The 23,949-nt window shown below is 46.9% G+C and overlaps 14 non-coding genes across 14 annotated transcripts; all 14 read left to right on the forward strand.

Moving 5' to 3' along the window:
• Nucleotides 1-354: 354 nt before the first annotated feature.
• Nucleotides 355-545, forward strand: LOC142266745 (U2 spliceosomal RNA). The gene has a single exon (XR_012732755.1). It is a non-coding gene; the product is annotated as a U2 spliceosomal RNA (small nuclear RNA).
• A 1,387-nt stretch (nucleotides 546-1,932) lies between these two features.
• Nucleotides 1,933-2,123, forward strand: LOC142266746 (U2 spliceosomal RNA). The gene has a single exon (XR_012732756.1). It is a non-coding gene; the product is annotated as a U2 spliceosomal RNA (small nuclear RNA).
• A 1,387-nt stretch (nucleotides 2,124-3,510) lies between these two features.
• Nucleotides 3,511-3,701, forward strand: LOC142266747 (U2 spliceosomal RNA). Its single transcript, XR_012732757.1, has one exon. It is a non-coding gene; the product is annotated as a U2 spliceosomal RNA (small nuclear RNA).
• Nucleotides 3,702-5,088: 1,387 nt separating this feature from the next.
• Nucleotides 5,089-5,279, forward strand: LOC142266748 (U2 spliceosomal RNA). The gene has a single exon (XR_012732758.1). It is a non-coding gene; the product is annotated as a U2 spliceosomal RNA (small nuclear RNA).
• Nucleotides 5,280-6,666: 1,387 nt separating this feature from the next.
• LOC142266749 (U2 spliceosomal RNA) lies at nucleotides 6,667-6,857 on the forward strand. Its single transcript, XR_012732759.1, has one exon. It is a non-coding gene; the product is annotated as a U2 spliceosomal RNA (small nuclear RNA).
• Nucleotides 6,858-8,244: 1,387 nt separating this feature from the next.
• Nucleotides 8,245-8,435, forward strand: LOC142266750 (U2 spliceosomal RNA). Its single transcript, XR_012732760.1, has one exon. It is a non-coding gene; the product is annotated as a U2 spliceosomal RNA (small nuclear RNA).
• Nucleotides 8,436-9,822: 1,387 nt separating this feature from the next.
• Nucleotides 9,823-10,013, forward strand: LOC142266752 (U2 spliceosomal RNA). The gene has a single exon (XR_012732761.1). It is a non-coding gene; the product is annotated as a U2 spliceosomal RNA (small nuclear RNA).
• Nucleotides 10,014-11,400: 1,387 nt separating this feature from the next.
• On the forward strand, nucleotides 11,401-11,591 carry LOC142266754 (U2 spliceosomal RNA). The gene has a single exon (XR_012732763.1). It is a non-coding gene; the product is annotated as a U2 spliceosomal RNA (small nuclear RNA).
• Nucleotides 11,592-12,978: 1,387 nt separating this feature from the next.
• On the forward strand, nucleotides 12,979-13,169 carry LOC142266755 (U2 spliceosomal RNA). The gene has a single exon (XR_012732764.1). It is a non-coding gene; the product is annotated as a U2 spliceosomal RNA (small nuclear RNA).
• A 2,189-nt stretch (nucleotides 13,170-15,358) lies between these two features.
• LOC142266720 (U2 spliceosomal RNA) lies at nucleotides 15,359-15,552 on the forward strand. Its single transcript, XR_012732738.1, has one exon. It is a non-coding gene; the product is annotated as a U2 spliceosomal RNA (small nuclear RNA).
• A 1,387-nt stretch (nucleotides 15,553-16,939) lies between these two features.
• Nucleotides 16,940-17,130, forward strand: LOC142266756 (U2 spliceosomal RNA). The gene has a single exon (XR_012732765.1). It is a non-coding gene; the product is annotated as a U2 spliceosomal RNA (small nuclear RNA).
• A 1,387-nt stretch (nucleotides 17,131-18,517) lies between these two features.
• Nucleotides 18,518-18,708, forward strand: LOC142266758 (U2 spliceosomal RNA). Its single transcript, XR_012732766.1, has one exon. It is a non-coding gene; the product is annotated as a U2 spliceosomal RNA (small nuclear RNA).
• Nucleotides 18,709-20,893: 2,185 nt separating this feature from the next.
• On the forward strand, nucleotides 20,894-21,089 carry LOC142266721 (U2 spliceosomal RNA). The gene has a single exon (XR_012732739.1). It is a non-coding gene; the product is annotated as a U2 spliceosomal RNA (small nuclear RNA).
• A 1,387-nt stretch (nucleotides 21,090-22,476) lies between these two features.
• Nucleotides 22,477-22,667, forward strand: LOC142266759 (U2 spliceosomal RNA). The gene has a single exon (XR_012732767.1). It is a non-coding gene; the product is annotated as a U2 spliceosomal RNA (small nuclear RNA).
• Nucleotides 22,668-23,949: the final 1,282 nt, after the last annotated feature.

Genomic DNA, 23,949 nt, shown 5'->3' on the forward strand with positions numbered 1-23,949 from the left:
GTTTGGGGATGATGAAAGGGCTTTCTACGGGTAAGGATGGCAAAGGGTGGCAGTGACGGAAAGTCAGGCAACCTGTCCTGTCCGTCTTTTTGTATCGTGAATTGGAAAGACTGCAAGGGGGAGGGGAGTTGCTTGCGCCCTAAAGGAGGAGTTATTCAGATTCATTGCAGTGGGCGGCGGCTGCAAAACGCACCATTCTTCTTGTTTTGGCTCTGCAAAGCAGCCTTTTCAAGGGTTGGCTTGGGTGACAAAATGTCTTGTGTAGGCGTGGGTTTGTCTCCCTCTCGCTCTCTCTCCCTAAGATGTGTCCGGCATAGGCCAGGGTGCCACTCGAGGCCCAAACCAATTCTGGTTATCGCTTCTCGGCCTTTTGGCTAAGATCAAGTGTAGTATCTGTTCTTATCAGTTTAATATCTGATACGTCCCCTATCTGGGGACCATATATTAAATGGATTTTTAGAACAGGGAGATGGAAAAAGAGCTTGCTCTGTCCACTCCACGCATTGACCTGGTATTGCAGTACCTCCAGGAACGGTGCACCCCTTCTTAACCCAGTTTCCAAAAGCAGAACTCAATTCACCTGATTCATATTAGCCCGATTTAATGAATTGGAAGAAAGCATACGTCTTCATATGCACCTCAATTTGGCCCATTCACTTTTCACACTTCCTCCTTTTGTTTTTTATCTTTCACACTTTTGACTTTCTTTATTCATCCAAATAGCAAACTCATCACCACTCAACCTGACCAACTCGGCTATGTCCCCGTGCTGCAGTTCTCTGTCTTATCTAGATCATTTGCAATTGAATGGAATAGATCCCTTTTGGACAAAGTGGATTCACCTGCTGCTGCAGTGACCACAGGTGTGATAACATCTAGAATTGGCATCTGGTGCGATCTCTCCGCTTCCACTCCAAAGAAAGTTACCTGTTTATTCCTATCATGCATTGGTTTTTGGGGTTTTCTTTGAGTAATGATGATCTCTTTAGTAGTCTGTTGGCGCCCTCTCCTGGAGGAATAGTTTGCTTGCTCTTGGACATTCTAAAAGAGAGGTCATGATAGACATTGAGCTTCTGAGCTCAATTGGGGACAGTCATGGGTGATGAATGTTTGCAACCTACTGCGAAGCCTCATACCGCAATATAAGGAACGTCAAATACTAAGAAAGGGCGGCCTATGAAAGAATTACTACTTTCAATAAGTACACTTAAACGGCTAATTGGGAATAGAAAAACTGTAAAAAGCCCTCTGAGAAAGCCCCCCTCTAACCTTTGATAGTAAGCTTTTCTGTAGTCTGCCTGTTGATGTATTTTCCGTTTGAACTGTGCACAACATGAAGAGACGGAACACTGGCGGCTTGTCACAATGCCCCCCGATGACATCACAATAGCGCTGCTGCCTAGAAAACAAGCTGCGCAGAAGAAGTTGTTCTTTGGGTGGGAGGGTGGGCTAGTGGAAGGAGGGGGCAATCTCTTTTTTTCCCGGGTGGTAGGGGGATGACAGGAGAAGGGAAGCGGGTGGTGAGAAAGGTACAGAGGGCAGGGTTTGGGGGCTGGGAAGGAAAGGGAAAAGATTAGGGTTTGGGGATGATGAAAGGGCTTTCTACGGGTAAGGATGGCAAAGGGTGGCAGTGACGGAAAGTCAGGCAACCTGTCCTGTCCGTCTTTTTGTATCGTGAATTGGAAAGACTGCAAGGGGGAGGGGAGTTGCTTGCGCCCTAAAGGAGGAGTTATTCAGATTCATTGCAGTGGGCGGCGGCTGCAAAACGCACCATTCTTCTTGTTTTGGCTCTGCAAAGCAGCCTTTTCAAGGGTTGGCTTGGGTGACAAAATGTCTTGTGTAGGCGTGGGTTTGTCTCCCTCTCGCTCTCTCTCCCTAAGATGTGTCCGGCATAGGCCAGGGTGCCACTCGAGGCCCAAACCAATTCTGGTTATCGCTTCTCGGCCTTTTGGCTAAGATCAAGTGTAGTATCTGTTCTTATCAGTTTAATATCTGATACGTCCCCTATCTGGGGACCATATATTAAATGGATTTTTAGAACAGGGAGATGGAAAAAGAGCTTGCTCTGTCCACTCCACGCATTGACCTGGTATTGCAGTACCTCCAGGAACGGTGCACCCCTTCTTAACCCAGTTTCCAAAAGCAGAACTCAATTCACCTGATTCATATTAGCCCGATTTAATGAATTGGAAGAAAGCATACGTCTTCATATGCACCTCAATTTGGCCCATTCACTTTTCACACTTCCTCCTTTTGTTTTTTATCTTTCACACTTTTGACTTTCTTTATTCATCCAAATAGCAAACTCATCACCACTCAACCTGACCAACTCGGCTATGTCCCCGTGCTGCAGTTCTCTGTCTTATCTAGATCATTTGCAATTGAATGGAATAGATCCCTTTTGGACAAAGTGGATTCACCTGCTGCTGCAGTGACCACAGGTGTGATAACATCTAGAATTGGCATCTGGTGCGATCTCTCCGCTTCCACTCCAAAGAAAGTTACCTGTTTATTCCTATCATGCATTGGTTTTTGGGGTTTTCTTTGAGTAATGATGATCTCTTTAGTAGTCTGTTGGCGCCCTCTCCTGGAGGAATAGTTTGCTTGCTCTTGGACATTCTAAAAGAGAGGTCATGATAGACATTGAGCTTCTGAGCTCAATTGGGGACAGTCATGGGTGATGAATGTTTGCAACCTACTGCGAAGCCTCATACCGCAATATAAGGAACGTCAAATACTAAGAAAGGGCGGCCTATGAAAGAATTACTACTTTCAATAAGTACACTTAAACGGCTAATTGGGAATAGAAAAACTGTAAAAAGCCCTCTGAGAAAGCCCCCCTCTAACCTTTGATAGTAAGCTTTTCTGTAGTCTGCCTGTTGATGTATTTTCCGTTTGAACTGTGCACAACATGAAGAGACGGAACACTGGCGGCTTGTCACAATGCCCCCCGATGACATCACAATAGCGCTGCTGCCTAGAAAACAAGCTGCGCAGAAGAAGTTGTTCTTTGGGTGGGAGGGTGGGCTAGTGGAAGGAGGGGGCAATCTCTTTTTTTCCCGGGTGGTAGGGGGATGACAGGAGAAGGGAAGCGGGTGGTGAGAAAGGTACAGAGGGCAGGGTTTGGGGGCTGGGAAGGAAAGGGAAAAGATTAGGGTTTGGGGATGATGAAAGGGCTTTCTACGGGTAAGGATGGCAAAGGGTGGCAGTGACGGAAAGTCAGGCAACCTGTCCTGTCCGTCTTTTTGTATCGTGAATTGGAAAGACTGCAAGGGGGAGGGGAGTTGCTTGCGCCCTAAAGGAGGAGTTATTCAGATTCATTGCAGTGGGCGGCGGCTGCAAAACGCACCATTCTTCTTGTTTTGGCTCTGCAAAGCAGCCTTTTCAAGGGTTGGCTTGGGTGACAAAATGTCTTGTGTAGGCGTGGGTTTGTCTCCCTCTCGCTCTCTCTCCCTAAGATGTGTCCGGCATAGGCCAGGGTGCCACTCGAGGCCCAAACGAATTCTGGTTATCGCTTCTCGGCCTTTTGGCTAAGATCAAGTGTAGTATCTGTTCTTATCAGTTTAATATCTGATACGTCCCCTATCTGGGGACCATATATTAAATGGATTTTTAGAACAGGGAGATGGAAAAAGAGCTTGCTCTGTCCACTCCACGCATTGACCTGGTATTGCAGTACCTCCAGGAACGGTGCACCCCTTCTTAACCCAGTTTCCAAAAGCAGAACTCAATTCACCTGATTCATATTAGCCCGATTTAATGAATTGGAAGAAAGCATACGTCTTCATATGCACCTCAATTTGGCCCATTCACTTTTCACACTTCCTCCTTTTGTTTTTTATCTTTCACACTTTTGACTTTCTTTATTCATCCAAATAGCAAACTCATCACCACTCAACCTGACCAACTCGGCTATGTCCCCGTGCTGCAGTTCTCTGTCTTATCTAGATCATTTGCAATTGAATGGAATAGATCCCTTTTGGACAAAGTGGATTCACCTGCTGCTGCAGTGACCACAGGTGTGATAACATCTAGAATTGGCATCTGGTGCGATCTCTCCGCTTCCACTCCAAAGAAAGTTACCTGTTTATTCCTATCATGCATTGGTTTTTGGGGTTTTCTTTGAGTAATGATGATCTCTTTAGTAGTCTGTTGGCGCCCTCTCCTGGAGGAATAGTTTGCTTGCTCTTGGACATTCTAAAAGAGAGGTCATGATAGACATTGAGCTTCTGAGCTCAATTGGGGACAGTCATGGGTGATGAATGTTTGCAACCTACTGCGAAGCCTCATACCGCAATATAAGGAACGTCAAATACTAAGAAAGGGCGGCCTATGAAAGAATTACTACTTTCAATAAGTACACTTAAACGGCTAATTGGGAATAGAAAAACTGTAAAAAGCCCTCTGAGAAAGCCCCCCTCTAACCTTTGATAGTAAGCTTTTCTGTAGTCTGCCTGTTGATGTATTTTCCGTTTGAACTGTGCACAACATGAAGAGACGGAACACTGGCGGCTTGTCACAATGCCCCCCGATGACATCACAATAGCGCTGCTGCCTAGAAAACAAGCTGCGCAGAAGAAGTTGTTCTTTGGGTGGGAGGGTGGGCTAGTGGAAGGAGGGGGCAATCTCTTTTTTTCCCGGGTGGTAGGGGGATGACAGGAGAAGGGAAGCGGGTGGTGAGAAAGGTACAGAGGGCAGGGTTTGGGGGCTGGGAAGGAAAGGGAAAAGATTAGGGTTTGGGGATGATGAAAGGGCTTTCTACGGGTAAGGATGGCAAAGGGTGGCAGTGACGGAAAGTCAGGCAACCTGTCCTGTCCGTCTTTTTGTATCGTGAATTGGAAAGACTGCAAGGGGGAGGGGAGTTGCTTGCGCCCTAAAGGAGGAGTTATTCAGATTCATTGCAGTGGGCGGCGGCTGCAAAACGCACCATTCTTCTTGTTTTGGCTCTGCAAAGCAGCCTTTTCAAGGGTTGGCTTGGGTGACAAAATGTCTTGTGTAGGCGTGGGTTTGTCTCCCTCTCGCTCTCTCTCCCTAAGATGTGTCCGGCATAGGCCAGGGTGCCACTCGAGGCCCAAACCAATTCTGGTTATCGCTTCTCGGCCTTTTGGCTAAGATCAAGTGTAGTATCTGTTCTTATCAGTTTAATATCTGATACGTCCCCTATCTGGGGACCATATATTAAATGGATTTTTAGAACAGGGAGATGGAAAAAGAGCTTGCTCTGTCCACTCCACGCATTGACCTGGTATTGCAGTACCTCCAGGAACGGTGCACCCCTTCTTAACCCAGTTTCCAAAAGCAGAACTCAATTCACCTGATTCATATTAGCCCGATTTAATGAATTGGAAGAAAGCATACGTCTTCATATGCACCTCAATTTGGCCCATTCACTTTTCACACTTCCTCCTTTTGTTTTTTATCTTTCACACTTTTGACTTTCTTTATTCATCCAAATAGCAAACTCATCACCACTCAACCTGACCAACTCGGCTATGTCCCCGTGCTGCAGTTCTCTGTCTTATCTAGATCATTTGCAATTGAATGGAATAGATCCCTTTTGGACAAAGTGGATTCACCTGCTGCTGCAGTGACCACAGGTGTGATAACATCTAGAATTGGCATCTGGTGCGATCTCTCCGCTTCCACTCCAAAGAAAGTTACCTGTTTATTCCTATCATGCATTGGTTTTTGGGGTTTTCTTTGAGTAATGATGATCTCTTTAGTAGTCTGTTGGCGCCCTCTCCTGGAGGAATAGTTTGCTTGCTCTTGGACATTCTAAAAGAGAGGTCATGATAGACATTGAGCTTCTGAGCTCAATTGGGGACAGTCATGGGTGATGAATGTTTGCAACCTACTGCGAAGCCTCATACCGCAATATAAGGAACGTCAAATACTAAGAAAGGGCGGCCTATGAAAGAATTACTACTTTCAATAAGTACACTTAAACGGCTAATTGGGAATAGAAAAACTGTAAAAAGCCCTCTGAGAAAGCCCCCCTCTAACCTTTGATAGTAAGCTTTTCTGTAGTCTGCCTGTTGATGTATTTTCCGTTTGAACTGTGCACAACATGAAGAGACGGAACACTGGCGGCTTGTCACAATGCCCCCCGATGACATCACAATAGCGCTGCTGCCTAGAAAACAAGCTGCGCAGAAGAAGTTGTTCTTTGGGTGGGAGGGTGGGCTAGTGGAAGGAGGGGGCAATCTCTTTTTTTCCCGGGTGGTAGGGGGATGACAGGAGAAGGGAAGCGGGTGGTGAGAAAGGTACAGAGGGCAGGGTTTGGGGGCTGGGAAGGAAAGGGAAAAGATTAGGGTTTGGGGATGATGAAAGGGCTTTCTACGGGTAAGGATGGCAAAGGGTGGCAGTGACGGAAAGTCAGGCAACCTGTCCTGTCCGTCTTTTTGTATCGTGAATTGGAAAGACTGCAAGGGGGAGGGGAGTTGCTTGCGCCCTAAAGGAGGAGTTATTCAGATTCATTGCAGTGGGCGGCGGCTGCAAAACGCACCATTCTTCTTGTTTTGGCTCTGCAAAGCAGCCTTTTCAAGGGTTGGCTTGGGTGACAAAATGTCTTGTGTAGGCGTGGGTTTGTCTCCCTCTCGCTCTCTCTCCCTAAGATGTGTCCGGCATAGGCCAGGGTGCCACTCGAGGCCCAAACCAATTCTGGTTATCGCTTCTCGGCCTTTTGGCTAAGATCAAGTGTAGTATCTGTTCTTATCAGTTTAATATCTGATACGTCCCCTATCTGGGGACCATATATTAAATGGATTTTTAGAACAGGGAGATGGAAAAAGAGCTTGCTCTGTCCACTCCACGCATTGACCTGGTATTGCAGTACCTCCAGGAACGGTGCACCCCTTCTTAACCCAGTTTCCAAAAGCAGAACTCAATTCACCTGATTCATATTAGCCCGATTTAATGAATTGGAAGAAAGCATACGTCTTCATATGCACCTCAATTTGGCCCATTCACTTTTCACACTTCCTCCTTTTGTTTTTTATCTTTCACACTTTTGACTTTCTTTATTCATCCAAATAGCAAACTCATCACCACTCAACCTGACCAACTCGGCTATGTCCCCGTGCTGCAGTTCTCTGTCTTATCTAGATCATTTGCAATTGAATGGAATAGATCCCTTTTGGACAAAGTGGATTCACCTGCTGCTGCAGTGACCACAGGTGTGATAACATCTAGAATTGGCATCTGGTGCGATCTCTCCGCTTCCACTCCAAAGAAAGTTACCTGTTTATTCCTATCATGCATTGGTTTTTGGGGTTTTCTTTGAGTAATGATGATCTCTTTAGTAGTCTGTTGGCGCCCTCTCCTGGAGGAATAGTTTGCTTGCTCTTGGACATTCTAAAAGAGAGGTCATGATAGACATTGAGCTTCTGAGCTCAATTGGGGACAGTCATGGGTGATGAATGTTTGCAACCTACTGCGAAGCCTCATACCGCAATATAAGGAACGTCAAATACTAAGAAAGGGCGGCCTATGAAAGAATTACTACTTTCAATAAGTACACTTAAACGGCTAATTGGGAATAGAAAAACTGTAAAAAGCCCTCTGAGAAAGCCCCCCTCTAACCTTTGATAGTAAGCTTTTCTGTAGTCTGCCTGTTGATGTATTTTCCGTTTGAACTGTGCACAACATGAAGAGACGGAACACTGGCGGCTTGTCACAATGCCCCCCGATGACATCACAATAGCGCTGCTGCCTAGAAAACAAGCTGCGCAGAAGAAGTTGTTCTTTGGGTGGGAGGGTGGGCTAGTGGAAGGAGGGGGCAATCTCTTTTTTTCCCGGGTGGTAGGGGGATGACAGGAGAAGGGAAGCGGGTGGTGAGAAAGGTACAGAGGGCAGGGTTTGGGGGCTGGGAAGGAAAGGGAAAAGATTAGGGTTTGGGGATGATGAAAGGGCTTTCTACGGGTAAGGATGGCAAAGGGTGGCAGTGACGGAAAGTCAGGCAACCTGTCCTGTCCGTCTTTTTGTATCGTGAATTGGAAAGACTGCAAGGGGGAGGGGAGTTGCTTGCGCCCTAAAGGAGGAGTTATTCAGATTCATTGCAGTGGGCGGCGGCTGCAAAACGCACCATTCTTCTTGTTTTGGCTCTGCAAAGCAGCCTTTTCAAGGGTTGGCTTGGGTGACAAAATGTCTTGTGTAGGCGTGGGTTTGTCTCCCTCTCGCTCTCTCTCCCTAAGATGTGTCCGGCATAGGCCAGGGTGCCACTCGAGGCCCAAACCAATTCTGGTTATCGCTTCTCGGCCTTTTGGCTAAGATCAAGTGTAGTATCTGTTCTTATCAGTTTAATATCTGATACGTCCCCTATCTGGGGACCATATATTAAATGGATTTTTAGAACAGGGAGATGGAAAAAGAGCTTGCTCTGTCCACTCCACGCATTGACCTGGTATTGCAGTACCTCCAGGAACGGTGCACCCCTTCTTAACCCAGTTTCCAAAAGCAGAACTCAATTCACCTGATTCATATTAGCCCGATTTAATGAATTGGAAGAAAGCATACGTCTTCATATGCACCTCAATTTGGCCCATTCACTTTTCACACTTCCTCCTTTTGTTTTTTATCTTTCACACTTTTGACTTTCTTTATTCATCCAAATAGCAAACTCATCACCACTCAACCTGACCAACTCGGCTATGTCCCCGTGCTGCAGTTCTCTGTCTTATCTAGATCATTTGCAATTGAATGGAATAGATCCCTTTTGGACAAAGTGGATTCACCTGCTGCTGCAGTGACCACAGGTGTGATAACATCTAGAATTGGCATCTGGTGCGATCTCTCCGCTTCCACTCCAAAGAAAGTTACCTGTTTATTCCTATCATGCATTGGTTTTTGGGGTTTTCTTTGAGTAATGATGATCTCTTTAGTAGTCTGTTGGCGCCCTCTCCTGGAGGAATAGTTTGCTTGCTCTTGGACATTCTAAAAGAGAGGTCATGATAGACATTGAGCTTCTGAGCTCAATTGGGGACAGTCATGGGTGATGAATGTTTGCAACCTACTGCGAAGCCTCATACCGCAATATAAGGAACGTCAAATACTAAGAAAGGGCGGCCTATGAAAGAATTACTACTTTCAATAAGTACACTTAAACGGCTAATTGGGAATAGAAAAACTGTAAAAAGCCCTCTGAGAAAGCCCCCCTCTAACCTTTGATAGTAAGCTTTTCTGTAGTCTGCCTGTTGATGTATTTTCCGTTTGAACTGTGCACAACATGAAGAGACGGAACACTGGCGGCTTGTCACAATGCCCCCCGATGACATCACAATAGCCCTGCTGCCTAGAAAACAAGCTGCGCAGAAGAAGTTGTTCTTTGGGTGGGAGGGTGGGCTAGTGGAAGGAGGGGGCAATCTCTTTTTTTCCCGGGTGGTAGGGGGATGACAGGAGAAGGGAAGCGGGTGGTGAGAAAGGTACAGAGGGCAGGGTTTGGGGGCTGGGAAGGAAAGGGAAAAGATTAGGGTTTGGGGATGATGAAAGGGCTTTCTACGGGTAAGGATGGCAAAGGGTGGCAGTGACGGAAAGTCAGGCAACCTGTCCTGTCCGTCTTTTTGTATCGTGAATTGGAAAGACTGCAAGGGGGAGGGGAGTTGCTTGCGCCCTAAAGGAGGAGTTATTCAGATTCATTGCAGTGGGCGGCGGCTGCAAAACGCACCATTCTTCTTGTTTTGGCTCTGCAAAGCAGCCTTTTCAAGGGTTGGCTTGGGTGACAAAATGTCTTGTGTAGGCGTGGGTTTGTCTCCCTCTCGCTCTCTCTCCCTAAGATGTGTCCGGCATAGGCCAGGGTGCCACTCGAGGCCCAAACCAATTCTGGTTATCGCTTCTCGGCCTTTTGGCTAAGATCAAGTGTAGTATCTGTTCTTATCAGTTTAATATCTGATACGTCCCCTATCTGGGGACCATATATTAAATGGATTTTTAGAACAGGGAGATGGAAAAAGAGCTTGCTCTGTCCACTCCACGCATTGACCTGGTATTGCAGTACCTCCAGGAACGGTGCACCCCTTCTTAACCCAGTTTCCAAAAGCAGAACTCAATTCACCTGATTCATATTAGCCCGATTTAATGAATTGGAAGAAAGCATACGTCTTCATATGCACCTCAATTTGGCCCATTCACTTTTCACACTTCCTCCTTTTGTTTTTTATCTTTCACACTTTTGACTTTCTTTATTCATCCAAATAGCAAACTCATCACCACTCAACCTGACCAACTCGGCTATGTCCCCGTGCTGCAGTTCTCTGTCTTATCTAGATCATTTGCAATTGAATGGAATAGATCCCTTTTGGACAAAGTGGATTCACCTGCTGCTGCAGTGACCACAGGTGTGATAACATCTAGAATTGGCATCTGGTGCGATCTCTCCGCTTCCACTCCAAAGAAAGTTACCTGTTTATTCCTATCATGCATTGGTTTTTGGGGTTTTCTTTGAGTAATGATGATCTCTTTAGTAGTCTGTTGGCGCCCTCTCCTGGAGGAATAGTTTGCTTGCTCTTGGACATTCTAAAAGAGAGGTCATGATAGACATTGAGCTTCTGAGCTCAATTGGGGACAGTCATGGGTGATGAATGTTTGCAACCTACTGCGAAGCCTCATACCGCAATATAAGGAACGTCAAATACTAAGAAAGGGCGGCCTATGAAAGAATTACTACTTTCAATAAGTACACTTAAACGGCTAATTGGGAATAGAAAAACTGTAAAAAGCCCTCTGAGAAAGCCCCCCTCTAACCTTTGATAGTAAGCTTTTCTGTAGTCTGCCTGTTGATGTATTTTCCGTTTGAACTGTGCACAACATGAAGAGACGGAACACTGGCGGCTTGTCACAATGCCCCCCGATGACATCACAATAGCGCTGCTGCCTAGAAAACAAGCTGCGCAGAAGAAGTTGTTCTTTGGGTGGGAGGGTGGGCTAGTGGAAGGAGGGGGCAATCTCTTTTTTTCCCGGGTGGTAGGGGGATGACAGGAGAAGGGAAGCGGGTGGTGAGAAAGGTACAGAGGGCAGGGTTTGGGGGCTGGGAAGGAAAGGGAAAAGATTAGGGTTTGGGGATGATGAAAGGGCTTTCTACGGGTAAGGATGGCAAAGGGTGGCAGTGACGGAAAGTCAGGCAACCTGTCCTGTCCGTCTTTTTGTATCGTGAATTGGAAAGACTGCAAGGGGGAGGGGAGTTGCTTGCGCCCTAAAGGAGGAGTTATTCAGATTCATTGCAGTGGGCGGCGGCTGCAAAACGCACCATTCTTCTTGTTTTGGCTCTGCAAAGCAGCCTTTTCAAGGGTTGGCTTGGGTGACAAAATGTCTTGTGTAGGCGTGGGTTTGTCTCCCTCTCGCTCTCTCTCCCTAAGATGTGTCCGGCATAGGCCAGGGTGCCACTCGAGGCCCAAACCAATTCTGGTTATCGCTTCTCGGCCTTTTGGCTAAGATCAAGTGTAGTATCTGTTCTTATCAGTTTAATATCTGATACGTCCCCTATCTGGGGACCATATATTAAATGGATTTTTAGAACAGGGAGATGGAAAAAGAGCTTGCTCTGTCCACTCCACGCATTGACCTGGTATTGCAGTACCTCCAGGAACGGTGCACCCCTTCTTAACCCAGTTTCCAAAAGCAGAACTCAATTCACCTGATTCATATTAGCCCGATTTAATGAATTGGAAGAAAGCATACGTCTTCATATGCACCTCAATTTGGCCCATTCACTTTTCACACTTCCTCCTTTTGTTTTTTATCTTTCACACTTTTGACTTTCTTTATTCATCCAAATAGCAAACTCATCACCACTCAACCTGACCAACTCGGCTATGTCCCCGTGCTGCAGTTCTCTGTCTTATCTAGATCATTTGCAATTGAATGGAATAGATCCCTTTTGGACAAAGTGGATTCACCTGCTGCTGCAGTGACCACAGGTGTGATAACATCTAGAATTGGCATCTGGTGCGATCTCTCCGCTTCCACTCCAAAGAAAGTTACCTGTTTATTCCTATCATGCATTGGTTTTTGGGGTTTTCTTTGAGTAATGATGATCTCTTTAGTAGTCTGTTGGCGCCCTCTCCTGGAGGAATAGTTTGCTTGCTCTTGGACATTCTAAAAGAGAGGTCATGATAGACATTGAGCTTCTGAGCTCAATTGGGGACAGTCATGGGTGATGAATGTTTGCAACCTACTGCGAAGCCTCATACCGCAATATAAGGAACGTCAAATACTAAGAAAGGGCGGCCTATGAAAGAATTACTACTTTCAATAAGTACACTTAAACGGCTAATTGGGAATAGAAAAACTGTAAAAAGCCCTCTGAGAAAGCCCCCCTCTAACCTTTGATAGTAAGCTTTTCTGTAGTCTGCCTGTTGATGTATTTTCCGTTTGAACTGTGCACAACATGAAGAGACGGAACACTGGCGGCTTGTCACAATGCCCCCCGATGACATCACAATAGCGCTGCTGCCTAGAAAACAAGCTGCGCAGAAGAAGTTGTTCTTTGGGTGGGAGGGTGGGCTAGTGGAAGGAGGGGGCAATCTCTTTTTTTCCCGGGTGGTAGGGGGATGACAGGAGAAGGGAAGCGGGTGGTGAGAAAGGTACAGAGGGCAGGGTTTGGGGGCTGGGAAGGAAAGGGAAAAGATTAGGGTTTGGGGATGATGAAAGGGCTTTCTACGGGTAAGGATGGCAAAGGGTGGCAGTGACGGAAAGTCAGGCAACCTGTCCTGTCCGTCTTTTTGTATCGTGAATTGGAAAGACTGCAAGGGGGAGGGGAGTTGCTTGCGCCCTAAAGGAGGAGTTATTCAGATTCATTGCAGTGGGCGGCGGCTGCAAAACGCACCATTCTTCTTGTTTTGGCTCTGCAAAGCAGCCTTTTCAAGGGTTGGCTTGGGTGACAAAATGTCTTGTGTAGGCGTGGGTTTGTCTCCCTCTCGCTCTCTCTCCCTAAGATGTGTCCGGCATAGGCCAGGGTGCCACTCGAGGCCCAAACCAATTCTGGTTATCGCTTCTCGGCCTTTTGGCTAAGATCAAGTGTAGTATCTGTTCTTATCAGTTTAATATCTGATACGTCCCCTATCTGGGGACCATATATTAAATGGATTTTTAGAACAGGGAGATGGAAAAAGAGCTTGCTCTGTCCACTCCACGCATTGACCTGGTATTGCAGTACCTCCAGGAACGGTGCACCCCTTCTTAACCCAGTTTCCAAAAGCAGAACTCAATTCACCTGATTCATATTAGCCCGATTTAATGAATTGGAAGAAAGCATACGTCTTCATATGCACCTCAATTTGGCCCATTCACTTTTCACACTTCCTCCTTTTGTTTTTTATCTTTCACACTTTTGACTTTCTTTATTCATCCAAATAGCAAACTCATCACCACTCAACCTGACCAACTCGGCTATGTCCCCGTGCTGCAGTTCTCTGTCTTATCTAGATCATTTGCAATTGAATGGAATAGATCCCTTTTGGACAAAGTGGATTCACCTGCTGCTGCAGTGACCACAGGTGTGATAACATCTAGAATTGGCATCTGGTGCGATCTCTCCGCTTCCACTCCAAAGAAAGTTACCTGTTTATTCCTATCATGCATTGGTTTTTGGGGTTTTCTTTGAGTAATGATGATCTCTTTAGTAGTCTGTTGGCGCCCTCTCCTGGAGGAATAGTTTGCTTGCTCTTGGACATTCTAAAAGAGAGGTCATGATAGACATTGAGCTTCTGAGCTCAATTGGGGACAGTCATGGGTGATGAATGTTTGCAACCTACTGCGAAGCCTCATACCGCAATATAAGGAACGTCAAATACTAAGAAAGGGCGGCCTATGAAAGAATTACTACTTTCAATAAGTACACTTAAACGGCTAATTGGGAATAGAAAAACTGTAAAAAGCCCTCTGAGAAAGCCCCCCTCTAACCTTTGATAGTAAGCTTTTCTGTAGTCTGCCTGTTGATGTATTTTCCGTTTGAACTGTGCACAACATGAAGAGACGGAACACTGGCGGCTTGTCACAATGCCCCCCGATGACATCACAATAGCGCTGCTGCCTAGAAAACAAGCTGCGCAGAAGAAGTTGTTCTTTGGGTGGGAGGGTGGGCTAGTGGAAGGAGGGGGCAATCTCTTTTTTTCCCGGGTGGTAGGGGGATGACAGGAGAAGGGAAGCGGGTGGTGAGAAAGGTACAGAGGGCAGGGTTTGGGGGCTGGGAAGGAAAGGGAAAAGATTAGGGTTTGGGGATGATGAAAGGGCTTTCTACGGGTAAGGATGGCAAAGGGTGGCAGTGACGGAAAGTCAGGCAACCTGTCCTGTCCGTCTTTTTGTATCGTGAATTGGAAAGACTGCAAGGGGGAGGGGAGTTGCTTGCGCCCTAAAGGAGGAGTTATTCAGATTCATTGCAGTGGGCGGCGGCTGCAAAACGCACCATTCTTCTTGTTTTGGCTCTGCAAAGCAGCCTTTTCAAGGGTTGGCTTGGGTGACAAAATGTCTTGTGTAGGCGTGGGTTTGTCTCCCTCTCGCTCTCTCTCCCTAAGATGTGTCCGGCATAGGCCAGGGTGCCACTCGAGGCCCAAACCAATTCTGGTTATCGCTTCTCGGCCTTTTGGCTAAGATCAAGTGTAGTGTTGTTCGAAGAGGTGGTTTAAGCTCCAGGCCACCTTAGTACAATGATACAATGCACACTGGAAGGTTGCGCTTGCTAGTACTCTGGGTGGATAGTATATTCATCTAGAGGAAAACATGGCCCTACCAGGATCGAGGCTATTAGACTGAGTAATGGTGGGGGGCTATGGTACAACGTGCCCCAGGACTGACGACCCTGGAGTGAGTCTGAGCTTGCTGGCTTGGGACCCCGGCAAGCCTTGGGCTCTGTAGCACACCGTACCTTGCCTTTTCATACTTTTTGAGCATATTACCCTATCCCGGCCTTCTGGCTAGGAAGGGAAATTTTTACAATCCCGGTCGGAGGTCTGGTCAGCTTTGGGCTGAGAAACTAACACCCGGTTGGAGGTCTGGGTCAGCTTCGGCTGAGAAACCAACACCCGGTTGGAGGTCTGGGTCAGCTTCGGCGGAGAAACCAACACCCGGTTGGAGGTCCGGTTAGCCTTGGGCTGAGAAACCAACACCGGTTGACGGTCCGGGCAGTTTCGGCTGCGAAACCAACAACTAGTAGCTCTCTACTCCACTTGGGTAAGATGCCTGGGTGGACGCTGGGAGCAACGAAAAGGCTCAACCAGGCTTCGGCTTGGGGGAGCACCGAAGATCCCTGACCCTTGCTGTGGCCTTCTGGCTCGGAGGGACGGGGTTGATTTTTGGGGACCCTCTCCTCACGGTGGGGTCCACACGAATCCTAGCCTTTGCACTGTTTTTGGTGTGACTTCGGTCATGCATTTTTTGTGGTGCTTTGGAAAGCTTCATTAAATCAAAAAATCTGTTCTTATCAGTTTAATATCTGATACGTCCCCTATCTGGGGACCATATATTAAATGGATTTTTAGAACAGGGAGATGGAAAAAGAGCTTGCTCTGTCCACTCCACGCATTGACCTGGTATTGCAGTACCTCCAGGAACGGTGCACCCCTTCTTAACCCAGTTTCCAAAAGCAGAACTCAATTCACCTGATTCATATTAGCCCGATTTAATGAATTGGAAGAAAGCATACGTCTTCATATGCACCTCAATTTGGCCCATTCACTTTTCACACTTCCTCCTTTTGTTTTTTATCTTTCACACTTTTGACTTTCTTTATTCATCCAAATAGCAAACTCATCACCACTCAACCTGACCAACTCGGCTATGTCCCCGTGCTGCAGTTCTCTGTCTTATCTAGATCATTTGCAATTGAATGGAATAGATCCCTTTTGGACAAAGTGGATTCACCTGCTGCTGCAGTGACCACAGGTGTGATAACATCTAGAATTGGCATCTGGTGCGATCTCTCCGCTTCCACTCCAAAGAAAGTTACCTGTTTATTCCTATCATGCATTGGTTTTTGGGGTTTTCTTTGAGTAATGATGATCTCTTTAGTAGTCTGTTGGCGCCCTCTCCTGGAGGAATAGTTTGCTTGCTCTTGGACATTCTAAAAGAGAGGTCATGATAGACATTGAGCTTCTGAGCTCAATTGGGGACAGTCATGGGTGATGAATGTTTGCAACCTACTGCGAAGCCTCATACCGCAATATAAGGAACGTCAAATACTAAGAAAGGGCGGCCTATGAAAGAATTACTACTTTCAATAAGTACACTTAAACGGCTAATTGGGAATAGAAAAACTGTAAAAAGCCCTCTGAGAAAGCCCCCCTCTAACCTTTGATAGTAAGCTTTTCTGTAGTCTGCCTGTTGATGTATTTTCCGTTTGAACTGTGCACAACATGAAGAGACGGAACACTGGCGGCTTGTCACAATGCCCCCCGATGACATCACAATAGCGCTGCTGCCTAGAAAACAAGCTGCGCAGAAGAAGTTGTTCTTTGGGTGGGAGGGTGGGCTAGTGGAAGGAGGGGGCAATCTCTTTTTTTCCCGGGTGGTAGGGGGATGACAGGAGAAGGGAAGCGGGTGGTGAGAAAGGTACAGAGGGCAGGGTTTGGGGGCTGGGAAGGAAAGGGAAAAGATTAGGGTTTGGGGATGATGAAAGGGCTTTCTACGGGTAAGGATGGCAAAGGGTGGCAGTGACGGAAAGTCAGGCAACCTGTCCTGTCCGTCTTTTTGTATCGTGAATTGGAAAGACTGCAAGGGGGAGGGGAGTTGCTTGCGCCCTAAAGGAGGAGTTATTCAGATTCATTGCAGTGGGCGGCGGCTGCAAAACGCACCATTCTTCTTGTTTTGGCTCTGCAAAGCAGCCTTTTCAAGGGTTGGCTTGGGTGACAAAATGTCTTGTGTAGGCGTGGGTTTGTCTCCCTCTCGCTCTCTCTCCCTAAGATGTGTCCGGCATAGGCCAGGGTGCCACTCGAGGCCCAAACCAATTCTGGTTATCGCTTCTCGGCCTTTTGGCTAAGATCAAGTGTAGTATCTGTTCTTATCAGTTTAATATCTGATACGTCCCCTATCTGGGGACCATATATTAAATGGATTTTTAGAACAGGGAGATGGAAAAAGAGCTTGCTCTGTCCACTCCACGCATTGACCTGGTATTGCAGTACCTCCAGGAACGGTGCACCCCTTCTTAACCCAGTTTCCAAAAGCAGAACTCAATTCACCTGATTCATATTAGCCCGATTTAATGAATTGGAAGAAAGCATACGTCTTCATATGCACCTCAATTTGGCCCATTCACTTTTCACACTTCCTCCTTTTGTTTTTTATCTTTCACACTTTTGACTTTCTTTATTCATCCAAATAGCAAACTCATCACCACTCAACCTGACCAACTCGGCTATGTCCCCGTGCTGCAGTTCTCTGTCTTATCTAGATCATTTGCAATTGAATGGAATAGATCCCTTTTGGACAAAGTGGATTCACCTGCTGCTGCAGTGACCACAGGTGTGATAACATCTAGAATTGGCATCTGGTGCGATCTCTCCGCTTCCACTCCAAAGAAAGTTACCTGTTTATTCCTATCATGCATTGGTTTTTGGGGTTTTCTTTGAGTAATGATGATCTCTTTAGTAGTCTGTTGGCGCCCTCTCCTGGAGGAATAGTTTGCTTGCTCTTGGACATTCTAAAAGAGAGGTCATGATAGACATTGAGCTTCTGAGCTCAATTGGGGACAGTCATGGGTGATGAATGTTTGCAACCTACTGCGAAGCCTCATACCGCAATATAAGGAACGTCAAATACTAAGAAAGGGCGGCCTATGAAAGAATTACTACTTTCAATAAGTACACTTAAACGGCTAATTGGGAATAGAAAAACTGTAAAAAGCCCTCTGAGAAAGCCCCCCTCTAACCTTTGATAGTAAGCTTTTCTGTAGTCTGCCTGTTGATGTATTTTCCGTTTGAACTGTGCACAACATGAAGAGACGGAACACTGGCGGCTTGTCACAATGCCCCCCGATGACATCACAATAGCGCTGCTGCCTAGAAAACAAGCTGCGCAGAAGAAGTTGTTCTTTGGGTGGGAGGGTGGGCTAGTGGAAGGAGGGGGCAATCTCTTTTTTTCCCGGGTGGTAGGGGGATGACAGGAGAAGGGAAGCGGGTGGTGAGAAAGGTACAGAGGGCAGGGTTTGGGGGCTGGGAAGGAAAGGGAAAAGATTAGGGTTTGGGGATGATGAAAGGGCTTTCTACGGGTAAGGATGGCAAAGGGTGGCAGTGACGGAAAGTCAGGCAACCTGTCCTGTCCGTCTTTTTGTATCGTGAATTGGAAAGACTGCAAGGGGGAGGGGAGTTGCTTGCGCCCTAAAGGAGGAGTTATTCAGATTCATTGCAGTGGGCGGCGGCTGCAAAACGCACCATTCTTCTTGTTTTGGCTCTGCAAAGCAGCCTTTTCAAGGGTTGGCTTGGGTGACAAAATGTCTTGTGTAGGCGTGGGTTTGTCTCCCTCTCGCTCTCTCTCCCTAAGATGTGTCCGGCATAGGCCAGGGTGCCACTCGAGGCCCAAACCAATTCTGGTTATCGCTTCTCGGCCTTTTGGCTAAGATCAAGTGTAGTATCTGTTCTTATCAGTTTAATATCTGATACGTCCCCTATCTGGGGACCATATATTAAATGGATTTTTAGAACAGGGAGATGGAAAAAGAGCTTGCTCTGTCCACTCCACGCATTGACCTGGTATTGCAGTACCTCCAGGAACGGTGCACCCCTTCTTAACCCAGTTTCCAAAAGCAGAACTCAATTCACCTGATTCATATTAGCCCGATTTAATGAATTGGAAGAAAGCATACGTCTTCATATGCACCTCAATTTGGCCCATTCACTTTTCACACTTCCTCCTTTTGTTTTTTATCTTTCACACTTTTGACTTTCTTTATTCATCCAAATAGCAAACTCATCACCACTCAACCTGACCAACTCGGCTATGTCCCCGTGCTGCAGTTCTCTGTCTTATCTAGATCATTTGCAATTGAATGGAATAGATCCCTTTTGGACAAAGTGGATTCACCTGCTGCTGCAGTGACCACAGGTGTGATAACATCTAGAATTGGCATCTGGTGCGATCTCTCCGCTTCCACTCCAAAGAAAGTTACCTGTTTATTCCTATCATGCATTGGTTTTTGGGGTTTTCTTTGAGTAATGATGATCTCTTTAGTAGTCTGTTGGCGCCCTCTCCTGGAGGAATAGTTTGCTTGCTCTTGGACATTCTAAAAGAGAGGTCATGATAGACATTGAGCTTCTGAGCTCAATTGGGGACAGTCATGGGTGATGAATGTTTGCAACCTACTGCGAAGCCTCATACCGCAATATAAGGAACGTCAAATACTAAGAAAGGGCGGCCTATGAAAGAATTACTACTTTCAATAAGTACACTTAAACGGCTAATTGGGAATAGAAAAACTGTAAAAGGCCCTCTGAGAAAGCCCCCCTCTAACCTTTGATAGTAAGCTTTTCTGTAGTCTGCCTGTTGATGTATTTTCCGTTTGAACTGTGCACAACATGAAGAGACGGAACACTGGCGGCTTGTCACAATGCCCCCCGATGACATCACAATAGCGCTGCTGCCTAGAAAACAAGCTGCGCAGAAGAAGTTGTTCTTTGGGTGGGAGGGTGGGCTAGTGGAAGGAGGGGGCAATCTCTTTTTTTCCCGGGTGGTAGGGGGATGACAGGAGAAGGGAAGCGGGTGGTGAGAAAGGTACAGAGGGCAGGGTTTGGGGGCTGGGAAGGAAAGGGAAAAGATTAGGGTTTGGGGATGATGAAAGGGCTTTCTACGGGTAAGGATGGCAAAGGGTGGCAGTGACGGAAAGTCAGGCAACCTGTCCTGTCCGTCTTTTTGTATCGTGAATTGGAAAGACTGCAAGGGGGAGGGGAGTTGCTTGCGCCCTAAAGGAGGAGTTATTCAGATTCATTGCAGTGGGCGGCGGCTGCAAAACGCACCATTCTTCTTGTTTTGGCTCTGCAAAGCAGCCTTTTCAAGGGTTGGCTTGGGTGACAAAATGTCTTGTGTAGGCGTGGGTTTGTCTCCCTCTCGCTCTCTCTCCCTAAGATGTGTCCGGCATAGGCCAGGGTGCCACTGGAGGCCCAAACCAATTCTGGTTATCGCTTCTCGGCCTTTTGGCTAAGATCATGTGTAGTGTTGTTCGAAGAGGTGGTTTAAGCTCCAGGCCACCTTAGTACAATGATACAATGCACACTGGAAGGTTGCGCTTGCTAGTACTCTGGGTGGATAGTATATTCATCTAGAGGAAAACATGGCCCTACCAGGATCAAGGCTATTAGACTGAGTAAGGGTGGGGGGCTATGGTACAACGTGCCCCAGGACTGACGACCCTGGAGTGAGTCTGAGCTTGCTGGCTTGGGACCCCGGCAAGCCTTGGGCTCTGTAGCACACCGTACCTTGCCTTTTCATACTTTTTGAGCATATTACCCTATCCCGGCCTTCTGGCTAGGAAGGGAAATTTTTATAATCCCGGTCGGAGGTCTGGTCAGCTTTGGGCTGAGAAACTAACACCCGGTTGGAGGTCCGGGTCAGCTTCGGCTGAGAAACCAACACCCGGTTGGAGGTCTGGGTCAGCTTCGGCTGAGAAACCAACACCCGGTTGGAGGTCCGGTTAGCCTTGGGCTGAGAAACCAACACCGGTTGACGGTCCGGGCAGTTTCGGCTGCGAAACCAACAACTAGTAGCTCTCTACTCCACTTGGGTAAGATGCCTGGGTGGACGCTGGGAGCAACGACAAGGCTCAACCAGGCTTCGGCTTGGGGGAGCACCGAAGATCCCTGACCCTTGCTGTGGCCTTCTGGCTCGGAGGGACGGGGTTGATTTTTGGGGACCCTCTCCTCACGGTGGGGTCCACACGAATCCTAGCCTTTGCACTGTTTTTGGTGTGACTTCGGTCATGCATTTTTTGTGGTGCTTTGGAAAGCTTCATTAAATCAAAATCTGTTCTTATCAGTTTAATATCTGATACGTCCCCTATCTGGGGACCATATATTAAATGGATTTTTAGAACAGGGAGATGGAAAAAGAGCTTGCTCTGTCCACTCCACGCATTGACCTGGTATTGCAGTACCTCCAGGAACGGTGCACCCCTTCTTAACCCAGTTTCCAAAAGCAGAACTCAATTCACCTGATTCATATTAGCCCGATTTAATGAATTGGAAGAAAGCATACGTCTTCATATGCACCTCAATTTGGCCCATTCACTTTTCACACTTCCTCCTTTTGTTTTTTATCTTTCACACTTTTGACTTTCTTTATTCATCCAAATAGCAAACTCATCACCACTCAACCTGACCAACTCGGCTATGTCCCCGTGCTGCAGTTCTCTGTCTTATCTAGATCATTTGCAATTGAATGGAATAGATCCCTTTTGGACAAAGTGGATTCACCTGCTGCTGCAGTGACCACAGGTGTGATAACATCTAGAATTGGCATCTGGTGCGATCTCTCCGCTTCCACTCCAAAGAAAGTTACCTGTTTATTCCTATCATGCATTGGTTTTTGGGGTTTTCTTTGAGTAATGATGATCTCTTTAGTAGTCTGTTGGCGCCCTCTCCTGGAGGAATAGTTTGCTTGCTCTTGGACATTCTAAAAGAGAGGTCATGATAGACATTGAGCTTCTGAGCTCAATTGGGGACAGTCATGGGTGATGAATGTTTGCAACCTACTGCGAAGCCTCATACCGCAATATAAGGAACGTCAAATACTAAGAAAGGGCGGCCTATGAAAGAATTACTACTTTCAATAAGTACACTTAAACGGCTAATTGGGAATAGAAAAACTGTAAAAAGCCCTCTGAGAAAGCCCCCCTCTAACCTTTGATAGTAAGCTTTTCTGTAGTCTGCCTGTTGATGTATTTTCCGTTTGAACTGTGCACAACATGAAGAGACGGAACACTGGCGGCTTGTCACAATGCCCCCCGATGACATCACAATAGCGCTGCTGCCTAGAAAACAAGCTGCGCAGAAGAAGTTGTTCTTTGGGTGGGAGGGTGGGCTAGTGGAAGGAGGGGGCAATCTCTTTTTTTCCCGGGTGGTAGGGGGATGACAGGAGAAGGGAAGCGGGTGGTGAGAAAGGTACAGAGGGCAGGGTTTGGGGGCTGGGAAGGAAAGGGAAAAGATTAGGGTTTGGGGATGATGAAAGGGCTTTCTACGGGTAAGGATGGCAAAGGGTGGCAGTGACGGAAAGTCAGGCAACCTGTCCTGTCCGTCTTTTTGTATCGTGAATTGGAAAGACTGCAAGGGGGAGGGGAGTTGCTTGCGCCCTAAAGGAGGAGTTATTCAGATTCATTGCAGTGGGCGGCGGCTGCAAAACGCACCATTCTTCTTGCTTTGGCTCTGCAAAGCAGCCTTTTCAAGGGTTGGCTTGGGTGACAAAATGTCTTGTGTAGGCGTGGGTTTGTCTCCCTCTCGCTCTCTCTCCCTAAGATGTGTCCGGCATAGGCCAGGGTGCCACTCGAGGCCCAAACCAATTCTGGTTATCGCTTCTCGGCCTTTTGGCTAAGATCAAGTGTAGTATCTGTTCTTATCAGTTTAATATCTGATACGTCCCCTATCTGGGGACCATATATTAAATGGATTTTTAGAACAGGGAGATGGAAAAAGAGCTTGCTCTGTCCACTCCACGCATTGACCTGGTATTGCAGTACCTCCAGGAACGGTGCACCCCTTCTTAACCCAGTTTCCAAAAGCAGAACTCAATTCACCTGATTCATATTAGCCCGATTTAATGAATTGGAAGAAAGCATACGTCTTCATATGCACCTCAATTTGGCCCATTCACTTTTCACACTTCCTCCTTTTGTTTTTTATCTTTCACACTTTTGACTTTCTTTATTCATCCAAATAGCAAACTCATCACCACTCAACCTGACCAACTCGGCTATGTCCCCGTGCTGCAGTTCTCTGTCTTATCTAGATCATTTGCAATTGAATGGAATAGATCCCTTTTGGACAAAGTGGATTCACCTGCTGCTGCAGTGACCACAGGTGTGATAACATCTAGAATTGGCATCTGGTGCGATCTCTCCGCTTCCACTCCAAAGAAAGTTACCTGTTTATTCCTATCATGCATTGGTTTTTGGGGTTTTCTTTGAGTAATGATGATCTCTTTAGTAGTCTGTTGGCGCCCTCTCCTGGAGGAATAGTTTGCTTGCTCTTGGACATTCTAAAAGAGAGGTCATGATAGACATTGAGCTTCTGAGCTCAATTGGGGACAGTCATGGGTGATGAATGTTTGCAACCTACTGCGAAGCCTCATACCGCAATATAAGGAACGTCAAATACTAAGAAAGGGCGGCCTATGAAAGAATTACTACTTTCAATAAGTACACTTAAACGGCTAATTGGGAATAGAAAAACTGTAAAAAGCCCTCTGAGAAAGCCCCCCTCTAACCTTTGATAGTAAGCTTTTCTGTAGTCTGCCTGTTGATGTATTTTCCGTTTGAACTGTGCACAACATGAAGAGACGGAACACTGGCGGCTTGTCACAATGCCCCCCGATGACATCACAATAGCGCTGCTGCCTAGAAAACAAGCTGCGCAGAAGAAGTTGTTCTTTGGGTGGGAGGGTGGGCTAGTGGAAGGAGGGGGCAATCTCTTTTTTTCCCGGGTGGTAGGGGGATGACAGGAGAAGGGAAGCGGGTGGTGAGAAAGGTACAGAGGGCAGGGTTTGGGGGCTGGGAAGGAAAGGGAAAAGATTAGGGTTTGGGGATGATGAAAGGGCTTTCTACGGGTAAGGATGGCAAAGGGTGGCAGTGACGGAAAGTCAGGCAACCTGTCCTGTCCGTCTTTTTGTATCGTGAATTGGAAAGACTGCAAGGGGGAGGGGAGTTGCTTGCGCCCTAAAGGAGGAGTTATTCAGATTCATTGCAGTGGGCGGCGGCTGCAAAACGCACCATTCTTCTTGTTTTGGCTCTGCAAAGCAGCCTTTTCAAGGGTTGGCTTGGGTGAC

Source organism: Anomaloglossus baeobatrachus, unplaced genomic scaffold (genome assembly GCF_048569485.1).
Source record: "Anomaloglossus baeobatrachus isolate aAnoBae1 unplaced genomic scaffold, aAnoBae1.hap1 Scaffold_2906, whole genome shotgun sequence".
Lineage (NCBI taxonomy): Eukaryota > Metazoa > Chordata > Amphibia > Anura > Aromobatidae > Anomaloglossus > Anomaloglossus baeobatrachus.